The sequence below is a fragment of the Mobula birostris genome, chromosome 3, assembly GCF_030028105.1.
Source record: "Mobula birostris isolate sMobBir1 chromosome 3, sMobBir1.hap1, whole genome shotgun sequence".
Taxonomy (NCBI): domain Eukaryota; kingdom Metazoa; phylum Chordata; class Chondrichthyes; order Myliobatiformes; family Myliobatidae; genus Mobula; species Mobula birostris.
In genome coordinates, this window is record NC_092372.1 from 130,445,740 (window position 1) to 130,471,538 (window position 25,799).

At 43.9% G+C, this 25,799-nt stretch overlaps 1 protein-coding gene across 2 annotated transcripts in view; it reads right to left on the bottom strand.

Annotated features, from left to right (window-relative positions):
• The window catches only part of ampd1 (adenosine monophosphate deaminase 1 (isoform M)), a 259,415-nt gene extending 238,330 nt beyond the window's left edge, over nt 1–21,085 (bottom strand). The window contains exons 1-3 of one of the 2 annotated variants that reach the window (XM_072253360.1): nt 20,865–21,085; nt 18,744–18,887; nt 4,737–4,836 (exon numbers count right to left, since the gene is read on the bottom strand). The gene's annotated coding sequence lies outside the window, so the exon portion shown is untranslated. The remainder of the gene's footprint in view (nt 1–4,736; nt 4,837–18,743; nt 18,888–20,864) is intronic. The other variant, XM_072253361.1, reaches the window with a different exon arrangement.
• Between the last annotated feature and the right edge of the window lie 4,714 nt (nt 21,086–25,799).

Here is a 25,799-nt window from a genome sequence, read left to right on the forward strand (position 1 = left end):
GCAGTGTGACTTATTTTAATTCAATACATTTCTGGATATTATATTATGTTCCTTACATAGGGCATGTCCATACTTCTTAATATCATGTAAGAATTTTAGGCAAGTGTCAGAAAATTAGATGGTGCTTACTTAATTTGAAAGGATAGCTCTGAATTTAACACCACAAAGTAGCAGCTCAAATTGCTTTAGCTGGACTTGATACTCTTTGGAATTCTGTTGAAGTGTTCACATGCTCAAGTTAGAATTATCAATAATGTTTGAGTTGGGAATTCCCAAGCAGAGTCCACAGTCCCCTTGTGAAAATTAAGCTGTAAAGTTCCACTGCCTCCAAAATCCAGGGGTGTAGTAAGCTGCTCAAGCTGCTTTGTCCTGCAGCTTCCCAGTAGGGATGTGCAGATTTTAAGGAGCCCAATAATAAGGATGCTTCTCACAAGATTCAAATCCCCAATGTCGTCTTTGTCAAAGGAAGATTAACATCGCTGTGCTGGTGATTGGAATAGCTGGATTTGAAGCCCATGCCAACTTCCTAGACAAGGCCTTTTCAAGTTCAGGTTTAATTGGCATTCAAACATATACGAATACTTATGAATACAGCCAAACAGAACAGCATTGCTTGGGGGCCAAGGTGCATAAGTGCAAGGAAAAAGTTAAATGTCATTCCTCCTTGATAGCAACAACAGTCATAAGCAGCACAAGGCACATATAAGATAGCAGTAAAACACAGTCACACCAGAAGTCTCTGAATCCATGAAAGTAACAGCAGTCTGCAGTTAAACACAATACAGCTTGTCGTCCACCAAACAAACACTGGAGGGCAGCACCAACACCTCCAGCATGGTCGCCACAACACTCTGCCTCCAGCACCAACTCCGAAACCTCTTTCCTGGATGGCTGCAAACAGGCGACACTGAAGCTTGAGGCTTTGTCCTTGCTATAACCGAGGCCGTCATATCTGACCTACCAAAATGAACCACCTCACACTTATCTGGGTTGAACTCCATCTGCCACTTCTCAGCCCAGTTTTGCAACCTATCAATGTTCCGCTGTAACCTCTGACAGCCCTCCACACTATCCACAACACCCCCACCCTTTGTGTCATCAGCAAATTTACTAACCCATCCCTCCACTTCCTCATCCAGGTCATTTATAAAAATCACGAAGAGTAGGGGTCACAGAACAGATCCCTGAGGCACACCACTGGTCACTGATCTCCATGCAGGATATGACCCATCTACAACTGCTCTTTGCCTTCTGTGGGCAAGCCAGTTCTGGATCCACAAAACAATGTCCACTTGGATCCCATACCTTCTTACTTTCTCAATAAGCCTTGCATGGGTACCTTATCAAATGCCTTGCTAAAATCCACATACACTACATCTATGGCTCTACCTTCATCAATGTGTTTAGTCACATCTTCAAAAAATTCAATCAGGGTTGTAAGGCACAAACTGCCTTTGACAAAGCTATGATGACTATTCCTAATCATATTATGCCTCCCCAAATGTTCCTAAATCCTGCCTCTCAGGATCTTCTCCATCAACTTACCAACCACTGAAGTATGAATAAGGGAACAACATCTGCAACCCTCCAACCCTTCGGAACCTCTCCCATCCTCATTGATGATACAAAGATCATCACTAGAGGCTCAGTAATCTCCTCCCTCGCCTCCCACAGTAGCCTGGGGTACGTCCCATCCAGTCCCGGTGACTTATCCAACTTGATGCTTTTCAAAAGCTCCAGCACATCCTCTTCCTTAATAACCACATGCTCAAGCTTTTCAGTCCCTGTAAGTCATCCCTACAATCGCCAAGATCCTTTTCCATTGTGAATACTGAAGCAAAGTATTCATCAATACCTCTGCTATATCCTACGGTTCCATACACACTTTTTCACTGTCACACTTGATTCGTCCTATTCTCTCACGTCTTATCTTCTTGCTCTTCACATACTTGTAGAATGCCTTGGGACTTTTCTTAATCCTGTCCGCCAAGACCTTCTCATAGTCCCTTCTGGCTCTCCTAATTTCATTCTTAAGCTCCGTCCTGCTAGCCTTATTACCTTCTAGATCCCTATCATTACCTAGTTTTTGAACCTTTTGTAAGCTCTTCTTTTTTTCTTGACTACATTTACAACAGCCTTTGTACACCACGGTTCCTGTACCCTACTATCCTTTCCCTGTCTTATTGGAACATACCTATGCAGAACGCCATGTAAATATCCCCTGAACATTTGCCACATTTCTTCCATATGCTTCTCTGAGAACATCAGTTTCCAACTTATGCTTGTAAGTTCCTGCCTGATAGCCTCATATTTCTCCTTACTCCAGTTAAACATTTCCCTAACTTGTCTGTTCCTATCCCTGTCCAATGCCATGGTAAAGGAGATAGAATTGTGATCACTATCTCCAAAATGCTCTCCCATTGAGAGACCTGACACCTGATCAGGTCCATTTCCCAATACCAGATCAAGTACAGCCTTTCCTCTTGTAGACTCATTTACATATTGTGTCAAGAAACCTTCTTGAACACATCTAACAAACTCCACCCCATCTAAACCCCTCATTCTAGAGAGATGCCAATCAATATCTGGGAAATTAAAATCTTCCACCACAACAACCCTGCTATTATTACACCTTTGCAGAATCTGTCTCCCTATCTGCTCCTCGATGTCCCTGTTACTATTGGGTGGTCTATAAAAAAACTCTCAGTAGAGTTATTGACCTCTTCCTATTCCTAACTTACACCTACAGAGACTCTGTAGACAATCCCTCCATGACTTCCTCCTTTTCTGCAGCCGTGACACTATCTCTGATCAATAGTGCCACGTCCCCACCGCTTTTGCCTCCCTCCCTGTCCTTTCTGAAACATTTAAAGCCTGACACTTGAAGTAGCCATTCCTGCCCCTGTACCATCCAAGTCTCTGTAATGGCTACAACATCATAACTCCAAGTGCTGATCCACGCTGTAAGTTCATCTGCTTTGTTCATAATACGCCTTGCATTAAAATGGACACATCTTAAACCATCCGTCTGAGTGCGTCCCTTTCCCTATCACCTGCCTATCCTCCTTTTCGCACTCTCTCCAAGCTTTCTCTATTTGTGAGCTAACCTCCCTTTCCTCCGTCACTTCAGGTCGGTTCCCACCCCCTCCTTGCCCCCAGCAATTCTAGTTTAAACTCTCCACAATAGCCTTAGCAAACCTCCCTGCGAGGATATTGATCCCCTCAGATTCAAGTGTCACCGTCCTTTTTGTACAGGTCACACCTGCCCCAAAAGAGGTCCCAATGATCCAGAAATCTGAATCCCTGCCCCCTGCCCCAATCCCTCAGCCACGCATTTATCCTCCACCTCATTCTATTCCTATACTCACAGTCACGTGGCACAGGCAGTAATCCCGAGAATACTACCTTTGAGGTCCTGCTTCTCAACTTCCTTCCTAACTCCCTGTATTCTGTTTTCAGGCTTTCCTCCCTTTTCCTCCCTATGACATCGGTGCCAATATGTACCATGACCTCTGGCTGTTCTCCTTCCCATTTCAAGATATTGTGGACGTGATCAGAAACATCGCAGACCCTGGCACCCGGGAGGCAAACTACCTTCCGTGTTTCTTTCCTGCGTCCACATAATCACCTGTCTGACTCCCTAACCATAGAGTACCCATGGTTTGGGTTTGGATGGGACTATACCCAGTGTTTGGGTTTTTCCCTTGCATCACTTTTCAGATTGCTCCAAAGGACCGATATTGATCAGGACAACAAAATGACCTTGGAATGCATGAAGCAGATGAACATTGAGGTGGGTAGCGCGTATGCAAAAGACCTGTTCAAGGTACAGGACTACATCTTAATGATCAAATGTTTTAAATTATTTTTCTATTGAGAGGTACAGTCCCTCTGGCCCTCTGGTCCTACAAACACACTGCCCAATAACACATCTAATTACAGGTCAATTTACAATGGCCAATCAACCTACTAACCGGTATGTCTTTGGACTGTGGGAGGAAGCTGGAGCACCCGGAGAAAACCCACACAGTCATGGGGAGAAGGTACAAACTCCTTACAGATTGCGGAAGGAGTCGAACCCTGAACTTAGAGTTAACACTACGCTGCTGTGTTGCCCCAGTGCTCCTGGCAACTGGTTGTTCTTGGGCAGTGAGATTTTTAAACTAACAACTGAGCCTCCTTGAACTGATGTCACCAGCTCCTTCCTTCTCCCTCACCCAGCAGTGACAGGCATCAATGATCTCATTGAGCTGGAGAGGCTGCAGAGGAGATGTGACTTGGACTGCAGAGCCTGAGTCTTAGATAGAGTGGGACAATTTCCATGGAGCATCTGTGACTAAGGGATTATCGAACATCAATTTTTCTAAATCACAATATATCTCTCACTTCCTACTCTCTTTCTCCATTCATCTATCTGGCTCACCTCTCACCTCCCTTCTCCCTCATTTCCCCATCATCTCCCTCTGGTTCCCCTCCTCCTGCCCTGTCTCCCATGATCCACTCTCCTCTCCTGTCACATTCCTTCATCTTTACCCCTTTACCTCTTCCATCTTCCACCTTTCACCTCCCAGCTTCTTACTTCATCCTCACCTCCCCCACCTACCCACCTTCCCCCTCATCTCGTCTCATCTGTCATCAATGTCATCAGCCCCAGCCGGGCAGCAAGGGACTGGCTTCCTGAAACCTCCACCTCCCACACCCCCCCCACTCCCCTACACCACCCACATTACACATACCTTTAGTGGTGCCGGCAGCAGCCGTGTCCCTGTGAGCACTCCACACAGCTGTGTGATGCTTGTCATGGTGGAGCAGCCGGCACAGCTCTGAACCCATGTCCTAATGGAATGACAGTAAAATGGGATTGGGGATAAGGAAGGGAGAATTGGATATGAAAGTACAAAGTCCAGTTTATTGTCATTTGACTGTACATAGATACAACAGCAGTGTGGAAGAACAGAGAGGTCTTGGTGTGCATGTTCATAGATCCCTCAAATTTGCCACAGAAGTTGATGTGGGTAGTTAAAAAGTCATCCGGTATGATGGCTTTTATCAGCTAGAAAATTGAGATCAAGAGCAGCGAGAGAATGTTACAGCTCCATAAAACCCTGATTAGACCACACTTGGAATATTGTGTTCAGTTCTGATCCCCTCATTATGGGAAGGATGAGAAAATTTATCAATGCTGCCTGGATTCTAAAGCAGGTCTTTTGAGGAAAGGTTGAGCGAGCTCGGGCTTTTCTCTTTGTTCAGTGTTGATGAGAGACTGTGTTGAGTGTGTCCATTGGGGAGGGATGTAGGGCAATGTGGTGGAAAGGAATCAGGTGTGTGGAGAGGGCAATGGGTGAGGAAGCGGGGGAGTCTGGACAGTTATTCGAGAAGGGTGATGGACTTGGTGGGGAGAGAGAGATGAGGTGGGTGGGCAGAAATGTTGCGTAGAGCCAACTCTACTCAATACTCAAAGCCATGCTGGGCGTTTGGGTTACTGTGTGGTGGCCTCTCTCTCTGTTCTAACCTCAGGATACTGCCACATCCACCTCCTGTCTGCAAATGGCGACACCCTGCCCTCTGCCTCACTCTTCGTCCACATCATGATTGAGTGAATCCTCACCACCATGATCTCCTTTGCAGGGACCTCTGTCTCACCAAGAGCTGGAACAGAGAGCTCCCTGGACTGGATGGAGATGGACAGAGGGACAGCGGGAAAGGGGTTGGGGTAGATTGAAAGAAAGAGGAGGGAGGGGGAGGGTGAAAGAGTGGGAGATGAGAGGGAAGGGGAAGAGGGACATTGCATGTTTGTTTCTGTGGGGCTGGGGAGAAGGGTTTTCAATGCTGCTGCTTGTCTTGGTCAAATGTATTTCCTGGCCTTTTCATTGGCCACATATATTGATGTTTAAAACTAATCAGAGGTCAGAGAAGAGATTACTCATCAAGTCAGGAGCTGATCGATTGCAAAATTGTGACAGACTCTCTACATGTTCATTGAAAAGAACTTTACCACACTCAGCATTTGTCCTCATCTTTTCAGGGAGACTGAATTAGAGAGATTAAAATGGAGAAAGGTTTATTCTGGATTGTGGCAAGCATTGGTGTACATCACAGTTTGAGGACTATACACTGCTCCACTCAGCACATTACAAGGAAGATGTGACTGCACTGAAGAATTCCATACGACATAGTAGAAAACTAGGCCATTCAGTCCATCAAATCTGCTCCCTGACTAATCATGAACCTACCAACCTCTGTCTTAAATACACTCAATAACTTGGCCTCCACAGCTGCCTATGTCAATGAATTCCACAGATTCACCGTCCTCTAGCTAAAGAAATTCCTCCTTATCTCCATTCTAAATGGCCTTTCCTCTGTCCTGAAGCTATGCCCACTGGTCATAGACCCCTACAATAGGAAACATCTTCTCCAAATCCACTATGAGATCCTCACTCATCCTTCTAAATCCCAACAAGTAAAGGCCCAGAGCCATCAATCACTCCTCGTATGATAACCCTTTCATTCCCAGAACCATTCTTATGAACCTCCTATGAACCCTTTCCTACGTGAGCACATATTTCAAGGTAAGAGACACAAAACCCTAAGTGAGGCCTCACCACTGCTTTATAATGCCTCAGTATTACATCCTTGCTTTGATATTTTAGTCCTCTCGAAATGAATACCAACATTGCATTCACCTTTCTCCCCACTGACACAACTTGCAAATTAACCTTTAGGCAGTCCTGCATTAGGACTCTCAAGTTATATTGCACCTTGGACATTTAAGTTTTCTCTCCGTTTAGAAAATAGTGTTTGCTTTGATTCCTTCTACCATAGTGCATGACCACACACTTCTTGACACTATATTCCATTTACCACTTTGACCATACTCCGAATCTGTCCAAGTCCTTCTACAGGCTCCCTGTGTTACCACACGTACCTGACCACGCCAGCTCTCAGGGTTATAAGTTTTAACTCTCTGGTCCCTTTAAATATGCAGGCCAGCCCCGCCAATTTGTGGCTATATTTTGGTGCCAAGATTTTAATATTTAAAGAGCACCTGAACTGAGGTTCAATGCTCAATTGTCCACTCAACATTGGATTCTCGTCTGGCATGTAGTTTCAAACGCTGCCTTTGTCTCAGTCTCGTAACGTGCCTCGTAGGATTCCACGCTGGAAACATGGCTGCAGGTCAGGGATGCAAGTGCATTTAAGGAAACGGTGTTTTATGCTCCCAATACCGACTATCTTGCTGGCAAACATGCAGTCTCTGGTGAATAAAATCGATGAACTCAGAGCCAGGGTGTTGAATCAGAGGGACATTAGGACCGCGAGTGTCCTTTGCTTCACGGAATCCTGGTTAACCCCTTCTGTACCGGATGCAGCGATTCAGATCAACGGGTTTACTATACACCGTCAGAAAAGATCTATAGAGTCTCTCAAAAGCAGAGTTGGAGGAGTATGCCTCATGATCAACTGTTCTTGGTGCACAAGTATATCAGTGGTGTCCCAATTCTGCTCACCAGACCTGCAATATCTGATAGTTAAATGCCGTCCATTTTACCTACCACAGGAGATTTCCAGGATCACTTTGGTAGCAGTATACATTCTACCGCAGGCGAATGTCAATCAGGTTTTAGGTGACCTGAGCAATGGGATCAACTTGCACGAAACAGCACGCCCTAACACATTGTTTTGGGGGTTTTAACTAGGCTAGTCTGAAAAAATCACTAAGCAATTACCATCAATAGATCACTTGTGATCCCAGAGGAAACAACACACTGGACCAGTGCTACACCACCATCAAGAATGCTTACCGTGCTATTCCACAACCTCACTTCGGGAATCTGATCCCCTAGCTGTACTTCTACTCCCTGAGTATAGGCAGAGACTGAAGACTGCAGCACCAGCAGTGAGGACCAAGAAAGTATGGACAAGGGAAGCATAGGAGTGCTTATAGGACTTCTTTGAATTGGTGGACTGGACTTCATTCGGGATTCATCTTCGAACCTGGATGAGTATGCTACAGTTGTTACCGGCTTCTTTAAAACCTGTGTGGATGAGTGTGTGCCTGTACATTCCCAAACCAAAAGCCATGGATGAACCAAGAGTTACGTAGGCTGCTAAAGGCTGGATCTGTGGCATTCAATTCTGGCGACCCAGGTCTGTACTAGAAAACCTGGTATGATTTGCAGAGGGCAATTTCAAGGGTGACGAGACAATTTTGAATGAGGTTGGAGGCTACATCAGATGTACCACAACTCTGGCAGGGTTTGCAAGACATTACTTCCCACAAAGCAAAACCCAATGGCATGAATGGCAGCAATGCTTCGCTACCAGATGAACTGCTTTGAAAGGGAGAATATAACTACAGCCGTGAAGATCCCTGCTGCACCTGGTAACCCTGTGATTTCCGTCTCAGAGGCTGATGTTAGGCTGTCTTTAAAGAGGCTGAACCCTCGCAAGGTGGAAGTCCCGAATGAGTACCTGGTAATGCTCTGAAAACCTGTGTCAACCAATTGGTGGGAGTATTCAAGGACATTTTCAACCTCTCACAACTATGGACAGAAGTTCCCACTTTCTTTAAAAAGGCAACAATTATACCAGTGCCTGAGAAAAATAATGTGAACTGTCTTAGTGACTATTGCCCGGTTGCACTCACAGCTACAGTGATGAAATGCTTTTAGAAGTTGGTTACGACTAGACTGAACTCCAGCCTCAGCAAGGACCTGAGCCCATTTCAATTTGCCTACTGCCACAATAGGTCAACAGCTGATGCAGTCTCAATGGCTCTTCATACGGCCTTAGACCATCTGAACAATACAAGCACCTATGTCAGGATGCTGTTCGTCAACTATAGCTCAGCATTTAATGCCATCATTCCCACAAGCCTGATTTAGCTGTTACAGATCCTGGACATCTATACCTCCCTCTGCAATTGGATCTTCAATTTCCTAACCGGAAGACCACAATCTGTGTGGTTTGGTGATAATATTTCCTCCTCGCTGAGATCAACACTGGTGCACCTCAGGGGTATGTGTTTAGTCCACTGTTCTGCTTTCTCTATACCGATGACTATGTGGCCAGGCATTGCTCAAATACCATCTATAAATTTGCTGATGATATAACCATTGTTGGTAGAATCTCAGATGGAGACGAGAGTGCGTACAGAAGTGAGATATGCCAACTAGTGGAGTGCTGTCGCAGCAACAACCTGGCACTCAATGTCGGTCAGATGAAAGAGCTGATCATGGACTTCAGGAAGGGTAGGACGAAGGAACACATACCAATGCTCATAGAGGGATCAGAAGTGGAGAGAGTGAGCAGTTTCAAGCTCCTCAGTGTCAAGATCTCTGAGGACATAACCTGCTCCCAACATATCGATGCAGTTATAAAGAAGGCAAGACAGTGACTGACACAGAAAGAAGCTGCAGAGAGTTGTAAATCTAGTCAGCTCCACCCTGGGTGCTAGCCGACAAAGTACCCAGGACATCTTCAGGGAGCGGTGTCTCAGAAAGGTAGCATCCATTATTAATGACCCCCAGCTCCCAGGACATGCCTTTTTCTCACTGTTACCATCAGGTAGGAGGTACAGAAGCCTGAAGGCACACACTCAGCAATTCAGGAACAGCTTCTTCCTCACTGCCATCTGATTCCTAAATGGACTTTGAACCCATGAACACTACCTCACTCTTTTAATATATATTATTTCTGTTTTTTGCACGATTTTTAATCTATTCAATATACGTATACTGTAATTGATTTATCATCATTATTATTATTCTATTTGTTTTTCGTCTTCTATATTATGTATTGCATTGAACTGCTGTTGCTAAATTAACAAATTTCATGACACACGTCGGTGATAATAAACCTGATTCTGAGATCACAGTCCTCAAATGGCATCACGTTTTGGAAGGCATTCTGTACACTGATTAGGGCAACTGCAAACATTTCCGCTGGGTTTCACCTGCAGGCTAATGGCCGGATGAAGCGACTAACCAGGATATGGAATGAACCCTAAGATGCCTGGCCTGAGAAAAACCAGATGAGTGGTGCGACCATTTGATGGGGGCAGAGATCACCCACAATATTTGACAGCGTTTTGAGCATGGGAACAGCCAAATGCCAACTGGGTATTCTTCATGAGTTGGCCACAGGGTAGGGGCTCCTGTTGTGACACACACCCAACCATGCTCGCTTCCGGGGCATGGACACTCTAACTCTCTGGAATATGGAGAGCTGGCACAGGAATGATGTCTGTGACAACCATGATGCCAAATTAATCTAATCCCATCTGTCTGTATATCCCTCCATTCTTTGCATGTCTGTGTGTCTAAATCCCTCTTCAATCCTGTTTTCACCATCTCCTGAAACACTGACAATTCTGTTCCCACCAACTGATTCTCTTCAACATGAGAAGTTTCTCCAGCAGATTGTTGCTCCTGGTGGGAAGCAGACTGAACAACAGACTGGCACTTTGGTAAAGTAAAGTAGTGCATTTGTAGATGTAAAAATGGACCAGGTGAATCAGGAGTAGCTTCTCCATTGATCCAAGGTTCATTATCCACATGCCATACATCTCTCAAACTGTTTGCCGAGCTGGCATCCTGAACTTTGGATTCCACCACCACTGGGCGAATCTGTCGACCATCTTTTTGCACACTAATGTGTCCTGAGAAGTGTATCTGCTGTGTCAGTAAGGAAGCAGCCCGGCTGGAACCACCAGTCTGTGACTAGTGCTGTCTCTCCATGCTCCATCAACGTTCAAAATTCACTATTTTCCATCCTGCACCACTTTCCTTCATTTCAGCACTGATTTCGCATTTGTTGAATACCTTGCATGTTGGTTCGTGGTACAGTGCTTAACTTGGTTTCCATGGTTTTGATTATTGGGATTTCTTTCATTTTTCTGAGTTTCATTATTCCTTCTTTCGCTGCCCATTTTCCAGGTTCATCTGCCAATGTTTTCCATTGTGGTCACTTTGGAGTGACATTTACTTTTTAATGCAGCAGCTCCTGATGGTAGTTGCATGACTTCCATGAGCTATCGTGTCAGTTTGACATTCTCGATTGGAGTTCCCATGACTGTAAGAAATCCTCTTTATCCCCAAGGTCATGAACAACTCTGAAAGCACATTGGGTATTCATGTAGGTGTTAGCTGATCTTCCTTCAACTAGCTTACAGGCTTCAATTCAAGCTTTAAGTCTGCCTTTTCTGCAGGGGTACCCACAGCCATGTTTCCTGAGGCTATCACTTCATTTTCTGTGACAACAGCCCATCTGGCTATTCGAATTCCTCTCTCAATGGTTGAGGAGCCATTAGTGTACAGAATCATATCTGGGTTCAATAAAGACACTTCTTTATGGTAATCTGCATCTTCTTGGCATGTTATTGTTCTTGCACTGTCATGATCATCATAATCTTCCATATCCACTGACAACAGTGTAGCTGGATTTGCTGAACTTGGACCATGAGACATAGGAACAGAATGAGGCATTTGGCCCACTTAGTCTGCTAAGCCATTCAATCATGGCCAAACCTTTTTTTCCCTCCTCTGCCCACTCTCTGCCATGGCCAATCAAGAACCTATCAATCTCTGTCCCAAATACACCAAACAGCTCCACCTGGCCTCCACAGCTGCCTGTGGTAACAAGTTCTCCAAGTTCACCACTGACTGGCTAAAGAAATTTCTCCGCATTACTATTGTAAATGGACGCCTCTCTATCCTGAGGCTGTGCCCTCTTATTCTAGGCTCCACCACCATGGGAAACATCTACTCTGTCTGGGCCTTTCAATATGCAAAAGGTTTCAATTAGATTCCCCCTTCATCCTTCTGAATTCCAGCAATACAGCCCCAGAGCTATGAAATGTTCCTCATATGATAAACTTCTCACTCCTGGAATCATCCTCTTGAACCTCCTTTCAACTCTCTCCAATACCAGCACATTTTTTCTTAGATGAAGCCCAAATCTGTTCACAATACTCAAGGTGAGGTCTCACCAGTGCCTTATAAAACCTTCGCATCACATCCTTGTTCTTGTATTCCAGACCTCTTGAAATGAATGCTAACGTTGCATTTGCCTTCTTCACCGCCAACTCAGCCTGCAAGTTAACCTTTAGGGTGTTCTGCACAAGGACTCCCAAGTCCCTTGCATCTCAGATTTTTGGATTTTCTCCCCATTTAGGAAATAGTCTGCACATTTATTTCTTCTACCAAAGTGCATGGCCATGCAGTTTCCGATATTGCATTTCATTTGCCACTTTCTTTCCCATTCTCCTAATCTGTCTACATCCTTCTACGGCCTACCTGTTTCCTCAACACTACCTGCCCCTCCTCCAATCTTCGTATCATCTGAAAACTTGCCAACGTTGACCCTTGCAGAACACCGCTAATCACTGACAGCCAACCAGAAAAGGACCCTTTTATTCCCACTGGCTACCTCCTACCAATCAACCAATGTTTTAACCATGCTAGTAACTTTCCTGTCATACCATGGGCACTTAACTTGGTAAGCAGCCTCATGTGTGGCACCATGTCAAAGGCCTTCCGAAAGTCCAAAATACAACACCCACTGCATCCCCTTTATCTATCTTTCTTGTAATTTCCTCATATAATTCCAACAGGTTTATCAGGCAGGATTTTTCCTCAAGGAAACCACGCTGACTTTGCCCTATCTTGTCCTGTGTCACCAAGTACTCGATAACCTCATCTTTCGCAATTGACTCCAACATCTTCCCAACCACTGAGGTCAGGCGAACTGGTCTATAATTTCCCTTCTGCTGCCTCTCTCCTTTCTTAATGAGTGGAGTGATATTCGCAATTTTTCAGTCCTCCGGAATCATGCCACAACTGAATGATTCTTGAAAGGTCATTACTAATGCCCCAACACGCTCTACCACTACCTCTTTCAGAACCGTAGAGTGTAGTTCATCTGGTCTGGGTGACTTATGTACTTTCAGGTCTTTTAACTTTTCGAACATCTTCTACTTTGTGATAGTAACTGCATTCACTTCTCTTTCCTCACACCCTTCAACACCTGGCACACTGCTAATGTCTTCCACTGTGAGGACTGATGCAAAATACTCATTTAGTTCTTTTGCATTTTCCTTGTCCCTCATTATTATTTCTCTAGCCTCATTTCCTAATGGTCCTATATCGAATCTCATCTGTCTTATTTTTTATATACTTGAAAAAGCTTTTACTATCCACTTTATTATTTGTGAACTTGCTTTCATATTTCTTTACCCTCCTAGTGATTCTTTTAGTTGCTTTCTATAGGTTTTTAAAAGCTTCCCAATCCTCTATCTTCCCATTAATTTTGGCTTTGCTGAATGCCCTCTCATTTGCTTTTACATCAGCTTTGACTTCCCTTGTCAGCCATGGTTGTACTGTTTTGCCATTTGAGAATTTCTCCATTTTTGGAATTAATCTATCCTGCACCTTCCTCGTTTTTTCCCAGAAACTCACAACATTGCTGTTCTGCTGTGAACCCTGCCAGCAGATCATTCCAACTTACTTTGGCCAATTCCTCTCTCATACACTGTAATTCCCCTACTCCACTGAAATACTGCTACATCAGACTTTACTTTCTCTCTATCAAGTTTCAAGTTGAACTCAGTCATATTCCGATTACTGATTCTTCAGGTTTCCTTTACCTTAAGCTCCCTAATTCATTACATAACACCCAATCCAGTACAGCTGATGCCCTAGTAGGCTCAATGACAAACTGCTCGAAAAAGCCATCTTGTGGGCATTCAGAAAATCCCATTCCCAACCTGATTTTCCCAATCAACGCGCATGTTCAAATGGCCAATGTCTATAATGTTGCCCTTTTGACATGCCTTTCCTGTTTCCCGTCATAATCTGTAGTCCACATCCCAGCTACTGTTTCGAGGTTTGTATATAACTGCCACCAGGGTCCTTTTACCCTTGCAGTTTCTTAACTCAACCCACAACATCATCCGATCCTATGTCACATCTTTCTAATGATTTGATGCCATTCTTTACCAGCAGAGCCATGCTACCCCCTCTGCCTGCCGTCCTATCCCTCCAATACAACGTGTAACCTTGGACATTCAGCTCCCAACAGCAACCATCCTTCAGCCACGATTCAGTGATGGCCACAGGATCATAACTGACAATCTGTGACAGTGCAACAAGATCATCCACCGTATTTCATAGACTCTGTGCATTGAGATATAACACTTTGATGACTGTATTTGCTACCCTCTTTTATTCTGCACTGATATTCACCCTGCTGGCTTCACTTTCGTCCTTTCATCTGTCTGCCCTTCCTGACAGTCTGACTACATGTTACCTTTACATTTTTACCATCCGTCCTATCCTGAGTCCCTTCACTCCAGTTCCCATCCCCCTACCAAATTAATTTAAACCCTCCTCACCAGCTCTAACAAAGCTGACAGTGAGAATATTGATCCCCCTCAGGTTCAGGTGCAACGCGTCCCTTTTGTAGAGTCACACCTCCCTCAGAAGAGATCCCAATGATCTAAGAACTCAAAGCCCTGCCAGATCCTCCTGTTTCTACCCTCACTGGTGTGGTGTGGCACAGGTAGCAATCCAGAAATTGCTACCTTGGAGATGCTGCTTCTCAGCTTTCTGCCTAGCTCCCATTGGATGGTGATATAAGGTGCCACAAGCACAGTGGACCTCTTGGACCACCAAGAAGCTTCACTTAAGTCAGTACATAGTCAGTAAAGTGTGCACTGAGAGTGGACACCGAGTATTTAAAGTCTGACCCAGCACACTGTTCGAAACAGCCATGACTGCCAGGTAAGTTGCTTGCACTGTTTGTAGACATAAAACCCATCCTAAGGCTACATTTTCCAATTTGGTGGAGTAATAACCAACGGGGCACTGCTGGTCTCCATGTTCTTCAGTTAAGACTGCCATCATGCAGCCACGCTTCTCGTTGACATACAGGGTAAATGGCCGTCCTATGTCAGGGATTCCCAACGCAGGTGCAGTTTTTAATATCACCTTTAAAGTTTAGAAAGCTTCCATATTCTCTTCGCTAAGAATCACAAAGTCATCAGAGTGCTTGCTGCCTTTCAGGAGACGACTGATGGGTTGAGAAATTTCAGCATATGTATCGACCATGCTCTGATCTGGTTGCATAAACCTAGAAATGACTGAAGTTGACTGTTGTTTCACACAGGACCTAACAGCCTTTACACAATCTTCAGTGATTCCTTGTTTGCTGTGGGAAATTTTCTATTTCAAGTAAATCACTTCCTTTTGTTGCATTTGTGCTTTGTGTCCCTTGTAGGCAAGATGATTGAACAGACAGAGTACATCACTGTTGTTGTGTGAATGAAATCACCAGAGAAAATTACAGATAAATTCAAAGCAGCTTCTTTATTCGACAAAACAAGGTACAGCAGGAATTGTATAGGGATGCTTTCAGTGCAAGAGTCTGCTGGCCCAACGTGGAGCTTCATACTTTGTGCCAAACATCAAAGGACAATTACATATTTACAATGTATGGACAATGCTTTCTTTGCAACTACGTACAACCTTCACACCTCCTGTTTCACCTCCACACCACAGGCATCCAAATGAATTTTAATCAGCATTGTCGGGTCTGGGATTCACAGCTTTTAGGAATCCATTGTTCAGAGCTGTACTCCAAATTAAATGCACAATACGTTTTCAGGTGTGAGGAATGGGAGCCAAAGTCAATTGCTGAATGGATACGTCCTAAACCAAAAATCACTCTAACAATCACGTTCATGCTGATCTGCAGTCTCAGGGGCAATCAGGGTGTCATCCACATTTTGTGTGATAATTGAGTCAGTGCTTGGAAAACCCCTCATATGTTGTCTCAAGACCTTGTTCTGGGTATTGTGAGGCCCTGGTGGGAGCCTCGTCCACTGGTATTGTTGGTTAGCAGGAGTAGACAGATGGTTCATCTGTACTGATCTTATTCAGACTTTGATCACCCCACTTGTTTGGTAGTTTGCCTCAGATCTCTGCAGGAAACAACAGTGTCTCTTCAATTTGCTTTTGTGAGCTTCACCGTTTTGGCAACATCTGGTTTCAAACATCCATGAAAGTCCACTTGAGAGGGTCATATGTGTCTTCTTCAATATTATCTCCAGTTAGAACCACAGAACCATAGAACCATAGAGCACTACAGGACAGAAAAGAGCCAATTCGGCCCTTCTAGACTGTGCCGAAACTTTATTCAGCTAGTCCCATTGACCTGCACCCAGTCCATAACCCTCCAGATCTCTCCCATCCATGTATCTATCCAATTTATTCTTAAAACTGAAGAGTAAGCCCGCATTTACCATGTCAGATGGCAGCTCGTTCCACACTCCCACCACTCTCTGAGTGAAGAAGTTCCCCCTAAACCTTTCCCCTTTCACCCTGAAGCCATGTCCTCTCGTATTTATCTCTCCTAATCTAACTGGAAAGAGCCTACTTGCATTTACTCTGTCTATACCCCTCATAATTTTGTAAATCTCTATCAAATCCCGCCCCCCCTTCATTCTTCTACGCTCCAAGAAATAAGTTCCTAACCTGTTCAATCTTTCCCTGTAACTCAACTCCTGAAGACCCGGCAACATCCTATTAAGTCTTCCCTGCACTCTTTCAATCTTACTGATATCCTTCCTATAGTTAGGCGACCAGAACTGCACACAATACTGCATATTTGGCCTCACCAATGTCTTATACAACCTCACCATAACGTCCCAACTCCTATACTCAATACTTTGATTTATGAATGACAGGATGCCAAAAGCCTTCTTTACAACCCTGTCTACATGTGATTCCACTTTCAAGGAATTATGTACCTGAACTCCCAGATCCCTTTGTTCCTTCGCACTCTTCAGTGCCCTACCATTTACTGTGTATGTTCTATCTTGATTTGTCCTTCCAAAATGCAACACCTCACACTTGTCTGCATTAAATTCCATCTTCCATTTTCTGGCCCATTTTTCCAGTTGTTTCAGATCACTTTGCAAGCTTTGGAAGCCTTCCTTGGTGTCCACAACACCTCCAATCTTAGTGTCATCAGCAAACTTGTTGATCCAATTTACCACATTATTGTCTAGATCATTGATAAAGACAACAAACAACAATAGTCCCAGCACAGATCTCTGAGGCACACCACAAGTCACAGGCCTCCAGTCTGAGAAGCAATCACCCACTACCACTCTCTGTCTTCTCCCACACAGCCAATTTCCAATCCAGTTTACAACCTCTCCATGACTTTATATTCTTTGAAATCCTGAATAGCTGAACCAAACTATTCTATAGTGATCTTCATATTCAGAAACGTCTGAAGCCTTTTGTTTGCAATCAATCACTTCTTTCCAATCAGCCTGAGTTGGAGATTGTTGTTCCAACCAGGTCTTAACTGCATCCCAACCAGCTGCTGAATTCCAGTTGTAGTCCCCTACACCACCCTCAACTCGCTGTGTCATCAGGTTTATTTTCTGGCTTGTTCACATGGCGGCTACAATTTGAATGCCATCATACAGATGCAATTTGTACATATTCTTAATTTGTTTAAGTTCAGCCCAGGTCTGTTCCACATCCTGAAACAGGATGTGGAAATTCCCTGAACCATTTACCAACTTTTTTCCAGATCTGGTCGTTGATGACAAGCCTGTTTCCTTTCATACCCTCCATCATCAGTCTCGCGTGTTTTCACTCTCTCAGTTTTTAAAGCGTCAAGTCTTGCCAAGACTCTGACAAATCACCTCATTACTGTTTTCACTTGAGCCACTAGAGGTCTCCACTGAGTCAGTTTCACAGCTGTTCCTCAGAGTTCCCGAGATGTTGCTGTTTCTGGGGACACATCAGTGTTGGCACCAAATTGTTGAATCTCTGTTATTTTTCTGACCCTTGGGATTCTTTCAGGGGCCAAGAATGGCAAGCAATCTTAGTTCTTAATGACCGTTTATCTTAAAGTACAAATGTACAAATACCAGGCAAATTAAGTGAAGAATTGAGGAAATGATGGATGAAAAGCAAAGAATATAAACGTAAAAAGATGGTGCCACTGAAAATCCATCAGCTTTATAGACGAAATAAGATAAAACTTCTTTGATAAAATAAACCAATGAATAGTTGCACAATTACCTCACGTAGCTAATACTTAGCCAATGAAAAAAGGAAAGGTATATGTAACTACTAAACTGTCCTCTGCCAGTAAGTGGGGCCAATCACCACAGACTCGGAAAAACACATAAGTTTGTTAAAAATACAAATGATTAAGCTGCAGCATTGGGCTTGCAGTAATTCATCTAATTTCTTATAAAAAGAATTTCAAAAAACAATGCTTTCCAATAGTGCAGCGTGGAACTTTCCTTTCCTTAGTTATCCTCTTGCGTGATATATTCATAGAATGTCTCATTAATCCTACTTGTAAAGGACTTTTCATGACACCACCTGGCCCTCCTAATTTCCTTCTTGAGTTCTTCTCTGACTTCTTTGTAATCCTCGAGGTCCCTGTTTGATCTGAAATTCCTAAAATTTACACATATTTCCTTTTCCTTCTTGATTAAATTAGCACCCTCTTTCATCACCCAAAGTTCCCTTAATTTACTATCCTTCTCCTTCTGACTGGAACACACAGACCCTGAACTCTGTACACCCAGTCTTTAAACACACAGACCCTGAACTCTGTACACCTTGTCTTTAAACACATAGACCCTGAGCTCTGTACACCTGGTCTTTAAACATGATTAGCTGATTAAAAGACAATGTTTAGCTAACACTCACAACACGCTGGAGGAACTCAGCAGGTCCGGCAGCATCCGTGGAAATGATCAGTCGATGTTTTGGGCCGGAACCCTTCATCAGGACTGAAGAGGGAAGGGGCAGAGGGCCTATAAAGAAGGTGGGGGAGGGGTGGGAAGGAGAAGGCTGGTACATTCCAGGTGAAAAACCAGTCAAGGGAAAGATAAAGGGGTAGGGGAGGGGAAGCAGGGAGGTAAATTTTGTTATTTTGTAAAGTACTCAACAACTCTACAAAATAATAACTATAACAGAATGAATTTAAGATCACCCAACTAGATCATTCTCTTCCCCAGAGAGATATAGAGCCTATATTATTCTCTGCCCTATGGAGATATGGAGACTAGATCATTGGAAGTATTCAGTAATTGTTTGGAAGATTAATGGGGAATTCACATGGAAGAGGAGTTAGAGCCTGTGTCGATCAGCCATGAACATACTCAATAGAAGGGTAAGCTTCAGGAGTCAGGAGGCTACTCTGCTCCTAGTTCTAAACGCGAGATTCTGCAGATGCTGGAAATCATGAGTAACACACAACAAAATGCTGGAGCAACTCAGTAAGTCAGGCAGGGAAATGAAGGGAAATAAATGGTGGATATTTTGGGCTGACTCCTTTCATTGGGACTGGAAAAGAAGGGGATGTGGAGAGAAGCCAGAATAAATTAGGTGGCTTCCACCCACTTCCTTTCCAGTCTTTATGAAGCTTCTTGGCCCAAAATATCGAACATTTATTTCCCTCTGTAGATGCTGCCCGATTTGCTGAGTTCCTCCAGCACTTGGTGTGTGTTGTTCCTCTTTCTTCAGTGTTGTTCTTGTGTGTACCCACAGAAGGCAGGTGTAGGTTGGGCCAATGTGAGTTCCACAGTTATACTTTTGATCTGGATGGTGTAAAAGAGGTTCCTGAATGTATGTACTGGAAACAAGCTCCCATTGCACATTAAATGTTCCCAAAGGCAGGCGTCACAAATAGACTCTGACAACCAAATCCAGCTCCTGATCTTCATGTTTGGCTTAGTTAATAACCCTGGTAGAACCATTTCTTCTGACAAGAGAAGGGGCAAGGGCAGGTTACTGGCAACTTGAAACCAGTCGCTTTAGGCAGATGGGGCTTGTCAGCCATGGTTGCCAGCTCGTCTAGGAGATGGAAGGCTCTGATCTCAAATTTCCCGTGCCTTGTGAGGAAGGCTTTGGGAGTAAACCTCGAGGAAAAATCTGGAGCTGGAGTCCGTAAGGCATTCCTACATTGAGTTCAACGCTGACTGGGAACTGCAGTGATGCTGCTGGTACCAAACTGTGTCAGTCTCTGCCGTTCTTTTGGATTCACCAGCTGCATGGAGACGGGGAGCCAGCTGTATGGGTAACAGCTTGCTCTCTATATCGTACTGCCCAGGCTTGCGTATCACAAGAGAGCAGGGATGATACATCCATGGTCGACTCCAACTAACGGAGGGCCGCATTCAGATGGTTCCGTGTGAAGTGACTGGGCCAGGAGAGAAAGGATGGAGTTAAATGTCCAGAGAGGCTCGGGCAGCTGGAAACAATTGATCTACCTGGACACTCCAGTGAGGCTCAGGCAACTGGAAACAATTGATCCACCTGGAGTGTCCAGTGAGTCTGGGGCAGTGGAAAAAACTGATTCAACAGGAAAGTCCAGAGAGGCTCGGGCAGCTGGATATAATTGATCCACCTGGGCAGTCCAGTGAGATTCAGGCAGCTGAAAAACATAGATCCACCAGGATGGTCCAGTGAGCGTAGTGCAGCTGGAAACAATTAATCCACCTGGACGGTCCAGTGAGGCGCAAGCAGCCTGTTACAAGAATCACCCCTTATGATAATGATCACAATATGAATATTTACTGACTAAATTCGCCCACTTTATACCGAAAATTGTCTCTGCTGTTTTGTGAAAGCATTATCCTCCACTTTTTTCATTATTTTAGCCTGCTTAGTTGATATACATTGAGCAATACGATTATCAGGGTACATAACATTGGTGTTACAGCAGCATGTGATACTATTCTTACCCATGGACGTATATGAACATTCGTCCCCCAATTCCAAAACTTACTCCAAATCCTGGGTCACTCAATATTCTGTTTGCCTTACCTGTGTGTGTTTTAATTACTTCAATGTGTTTTGTCCATTGATGGAAATCTCCTTTGCCTCCCCCAACAACATGTGTCCAGTCTGCAGTCAAGTGAGGAATTGATAGCAATTCAGTAACGACGTAGTCCCACAGATATTCATCTGTATCAGTGTGTTGGATCTTGAAGTTCTCCTTCATTACTGTGTTTAATACAAAATTGAGTCCTCCATTTCTCCTTTGTTAGACCGTATTACGCGTGACAGTTGAGTAATAACTTGGCCTGCTGCGTTCACCAGCAACTTTGACGTGTGACAGTTGAGTAATATGTTTTTTTTGTTCACTGAGTGTTTCCCAAGCAACGATATCACTGTTGACGCATTTGTCTGCTGTACTGGCTCTGGAACAAGACTGACCATGGCCCCAGTCATGGTTAATGCCATCGCAACAAAATACATTATTCTTTTCATGTTGAGTTAGACTTGTAACACACAGTGGTAATATCTGCTCTTACCTCCAGTTTGAATTTTAAATTATTTTAAGTCCAGACTCCCAATTGTCTTTGGATTCGAGGCATCCATTTTTCATCACCCAATTTTGTTTCGGGATAGGAAGGACAAGCATTCGCTTATCTTCCTTTTCCTCTGATTTTTTGACAGAACTTCCCCAGTTCTCAGGACGAGGGGACTGAAAATCACCTCCTTGATAGGACCTGTTCTCATCTTCTTGGAACAGTTGTTCCATCCTTGTCTCCCAAATCATGCACATCAATTCTAATGTGCCGATGCTGATACCATTCCTGGTTCTCCCCCACCAATTTCAGCTGTTTCATATCGGACCACTGACTTTTACCTGGAGAAGTCAGAACCTTGTACACTGAAGGACTTACTTTCTCTGTAATTTCACAGGGCCCTGCAAACCTTGGATTTAAAAATGAGGTGGGTTGGTGTATTCTAATCATCACTCTTTGTCCTGGCTTAATTCTATGGGAGTAACATTTGAGTCAAAGTAGGCTTTACTCTGTTGCTTTTTCTTTCCTATTTGGTGGGCTGCCACGTAACTGGCCTCTTTCATTCTCTCTACCAGTTGTTGTGCCCACTTTTCTGACACAACCCATCGATTTTGGGTTCTGACAAATCTAATCCTAACAGCTCCTCTAATCCTCTCGTGTCCCCATGTCCTGTCCGGTCATGAGTTTATAAGGGGTGTAACCTGGTGATGATACCACCGTATTTCTTATTATCGTCAGAACAGAAGGCAAAACCACCTGCCATGTTGTAAATGTTGTTGCACCATTTTTGCAATAACTTTTTAGTGTTCGATTCATCCTTTCCACAATTCCGCTAGACTGAGGTCTATAGGGTATATGAAATCTCTGCTTGAGCCCTAAAAGTACCATGGCATCTTGCATTATCTGGGCTGTGAAATGAATGCTTTGATCTTGATCTGTCCAGGAGCCATTCAGCCCTACCCTACTACATAGCCTAGATATGTAACTGTGGCATGACCAAACTCACTTTTAGTGAGGTTCACTGTAAGATTGGCCTTGGACAGCCTTTCAAACAGCTTTTCTACAGCCGCAATATGCTCTTCCCACGTGTCACTCCATACAGCCAAATCATCAATATAAGCCCTTGTGTTTTCTAGACTTCTAATCACAGAATTGGTCATTCTTTGAAATGTCCCTGGAGCATTTTTCATCCCGAAGGGTAAAACATTGTATTCATACAGTCCAGAAGGTGTGACAACCGCTGAGATTCCTCTGGCACTTTCAGTCAAAGGAACACAACAATATCCTTTCAGCAAGCCGATTTTTGTGAGGCACTTAGCCTTTTCCACTTTATCAATACAGTCATCTACTCTCGGGATAGGACAAGCATCTGTCTTGGTTATTGCATTGCTTTTCCTGTACTCAGTACAGAATCTCATGCTACTGTCTGGTTTAGGCACAAGAATGCAGGGCGCCGCCTAGTCTGAGGTAGATTGCCTAATGATACCAGTTGCTAGCATGTAGCCAATTTCTTTTTCAACCATTTTGCTTTTTTCTAAGTTCATTCTGTAAGGATGCTGTTTAATGGGCTGGGCTGAATTTACAATGACGTCATGCACTGCAGTTGTGCACCATCTTGGAATGTCCAGAAATAAATCTTTATGCCTGCTAATTAATTCTTTCAATTGTTTTCTCTGTGCAGGCTCCAGATGACAGACTTTATCAGTAAGGTCTGTCAAAATAATAGAATTCTCAAGTCTTGTTGATACGATATTTCACTTGTTGAAATGATCTTGCACCTCATTATCAGATTCCACAACCTCATTTGTTTTCATACTTACTGGTACCATCTCAGAGTCATAATAAGGCTTCACCATATTTGCGTGCACTAATTGGGTAGCCTTCTTTCTATCAGGAGATTTAATAACATAATTCAAAGAATCAATTTTCTTAATTATTTCATATGGTCCATGAAATTGTGCTTGGAGGGGGTTGGTCACCAGGGGGAACAGAACCAGAACTTTATCTCCAACCTCAAGCACCTGTTCCCTCGCTCTTCTATCATACCAATGTTTCACTTTAATTTGGGAGTTTTGCAAATTGTTTTGCAAGGTCACAAGCTTTGTTAAGTCTTTCCCAGAATTTCAAAACATAATCTAACACACTGACACACACTTTTGGGTTAGACCACTGCTCTCTGAGCAAGGTCAAAGGTCCTTTGGGCCTGTGGCCAAAAATAAGCTCAAATTGACTAAACCCCAGGGATTCTTGAATGGTGTTTCTCACGGCAAAAAGCAGTAAATGTATTCCTTCATCCCAGTCCCTGTCATTCCCATGACAGTAGGTTTTAATCATGGTCTTTAAAGTGGAATGAAACCGCTCCAAAGCCCTTTGACACTCTGGGTGGTAGGCAGATGACACAATTTGTTTAGCCCCCAGCTCAGAGACTATTTGCTGGAATGTTCTTGAAGTAAAGTTACTACCCTGGTCAGATTGAATTTCTTTAGACAAACCAACCAGTGTGAAAAACTTGCTGAGTGCTTTTACCACAGTCTTGGCCTGGATGTTTCTGAGAAGCACGGCTTCAGGGAACCTAGATGCAGCACACATAACTGTTAGCACATACTGATGACCAGCTGCAGCTTTTGGCAATGGGCCTACACAGTCCACTATGACCCTGGAAAATGGTTCACCAAAAGCAGGTATCAGCCAAAGTGGTGCTTTTGGGATGGCCTGGTTATGTTTTCCCACCACTTGGCACATATGGTGACCTCTGCAATAATTTACAATATCCTTCCTCAAGTTAGGCCAATAAAATTCCCTCATAATCCTGTGCACTGTCTTCTTTACTCCAAAATGTCCACCTAAAGGCATCTTGTGGGCTAGGTTTAAAATTTCAGCCCTGTAAACCTTTGGAACCACTATCTGGTGCACAATAGCCCAATCCTCAATTGCAGACACAGTGGCTGGTCTCCACTTCCTCATCAACACTCCGTCTTTAAGGTAATATCCCACTGACTCATTCTGAATTTCATCCTCAGAGAGAGCTGCCTCTTTTAAGCCTCAATTTCAAGATCTTTATTCTGTTCCTCTATAAATTCCTTCCTCAGTAAGGACAAATCTTTCTCATACACCTTACTCTCCTCAGCCTTACTACCCTCTAAGTCCTGTTGATATAGGGACGGTAGGAAGTCTCGGACAAATCATCATGAGCATCCACAGGCTTCTTTGACAAGCTTCTAGTCACCGCGCATGCGGGATACACATCAGCATCTATGAGCGGGTCCTCAGCAGCAGCAGGCTTACTCGTTAGCTGAACTGCTGGATAAACATCCCCACCTATAAGGTCTTTACTGAGCAAGACATCAACATTGTCTATCGTACCCCTATTGTGACTGGTCTGGCTACCAAGTCGCATTTCAAAAGTATCTTATGCAAAGGCATGGCCTCAGTCCCCTTTCCAATGCCTTTTACAATATTCACTTCACCAGTCTCCATCTCAGCACCAAATTCCAAAACACTCTTTAATATTAGTGACTGAAAGGCTCCAGTATCTCTCCAGATTCTCACTGGAAATGGGGTTGATTGACCCCTCCTTCACAGACACAAATCCATTTGAAATAAATCTTTCAAGTCCCTCTTGACCTCGGTCAGACCCCCCTCCTTCAGCGGTGTTTTAACCATCTGAACGCAGGCATTTGGGGTTTTCTTTTTCTCTTTTCCTTTTTCCCTTTTCATAGCAAAACAATTGGATGCCACATGACCACGCTTCTCACAAAAGGAGCACTTGAAAGTGGGAAGTTTTCCTCTTGATTGCTTCCCTTCCTCATTACTTTTATCACTAGTGCCCAGTTTACTCTCTGGTTTCGCTGGTGGATTATCTCTATTACTCTTCTGGTAACTCTTAGTGGGAAAAAAACCTAACCTTATGAGTTAAGGCATACTTGTCTGCTAACCTAGCAGACTCTGACAGTGTCGCTGCCTCTGTCTCATCTAAGTACATCCTTACACCATCAGGGATGCAACCTTTAAACCGCTCAATCAATATCAACTCTTTCAGGTTGCCAATATTCTCACTTGCCCCTTTCGAGGTACACCACCGATCAAAGTACACACGTTTCTGATGGGCAAACTCCACATACGTTTGGTTCAAAGGCTTTCTGAGATCTCAAAGCCTTTGTCCGTACACCTCCGGAGCCAACTTGCAAACTTTAAGTACAGCACCTTTCACTCTATCATAATCACTTGCGTCCGCAACAGATAACGCCGAATACGTTCATTGGGCCTTCCCCTTAATCACACTTTGTAACAGAACAGCCCACTGATCTCTCGGCCAGTTCTGATTTATAGCCACTTTTTCAAAATGAAGGAAATACCTATGGACTTCTGTTTCCTCAAATGGAAGTACCAACTTAATTTCTTGACTAACATTAAACCTCACAGCAGGGTCTACCACTGGACCCGCTTG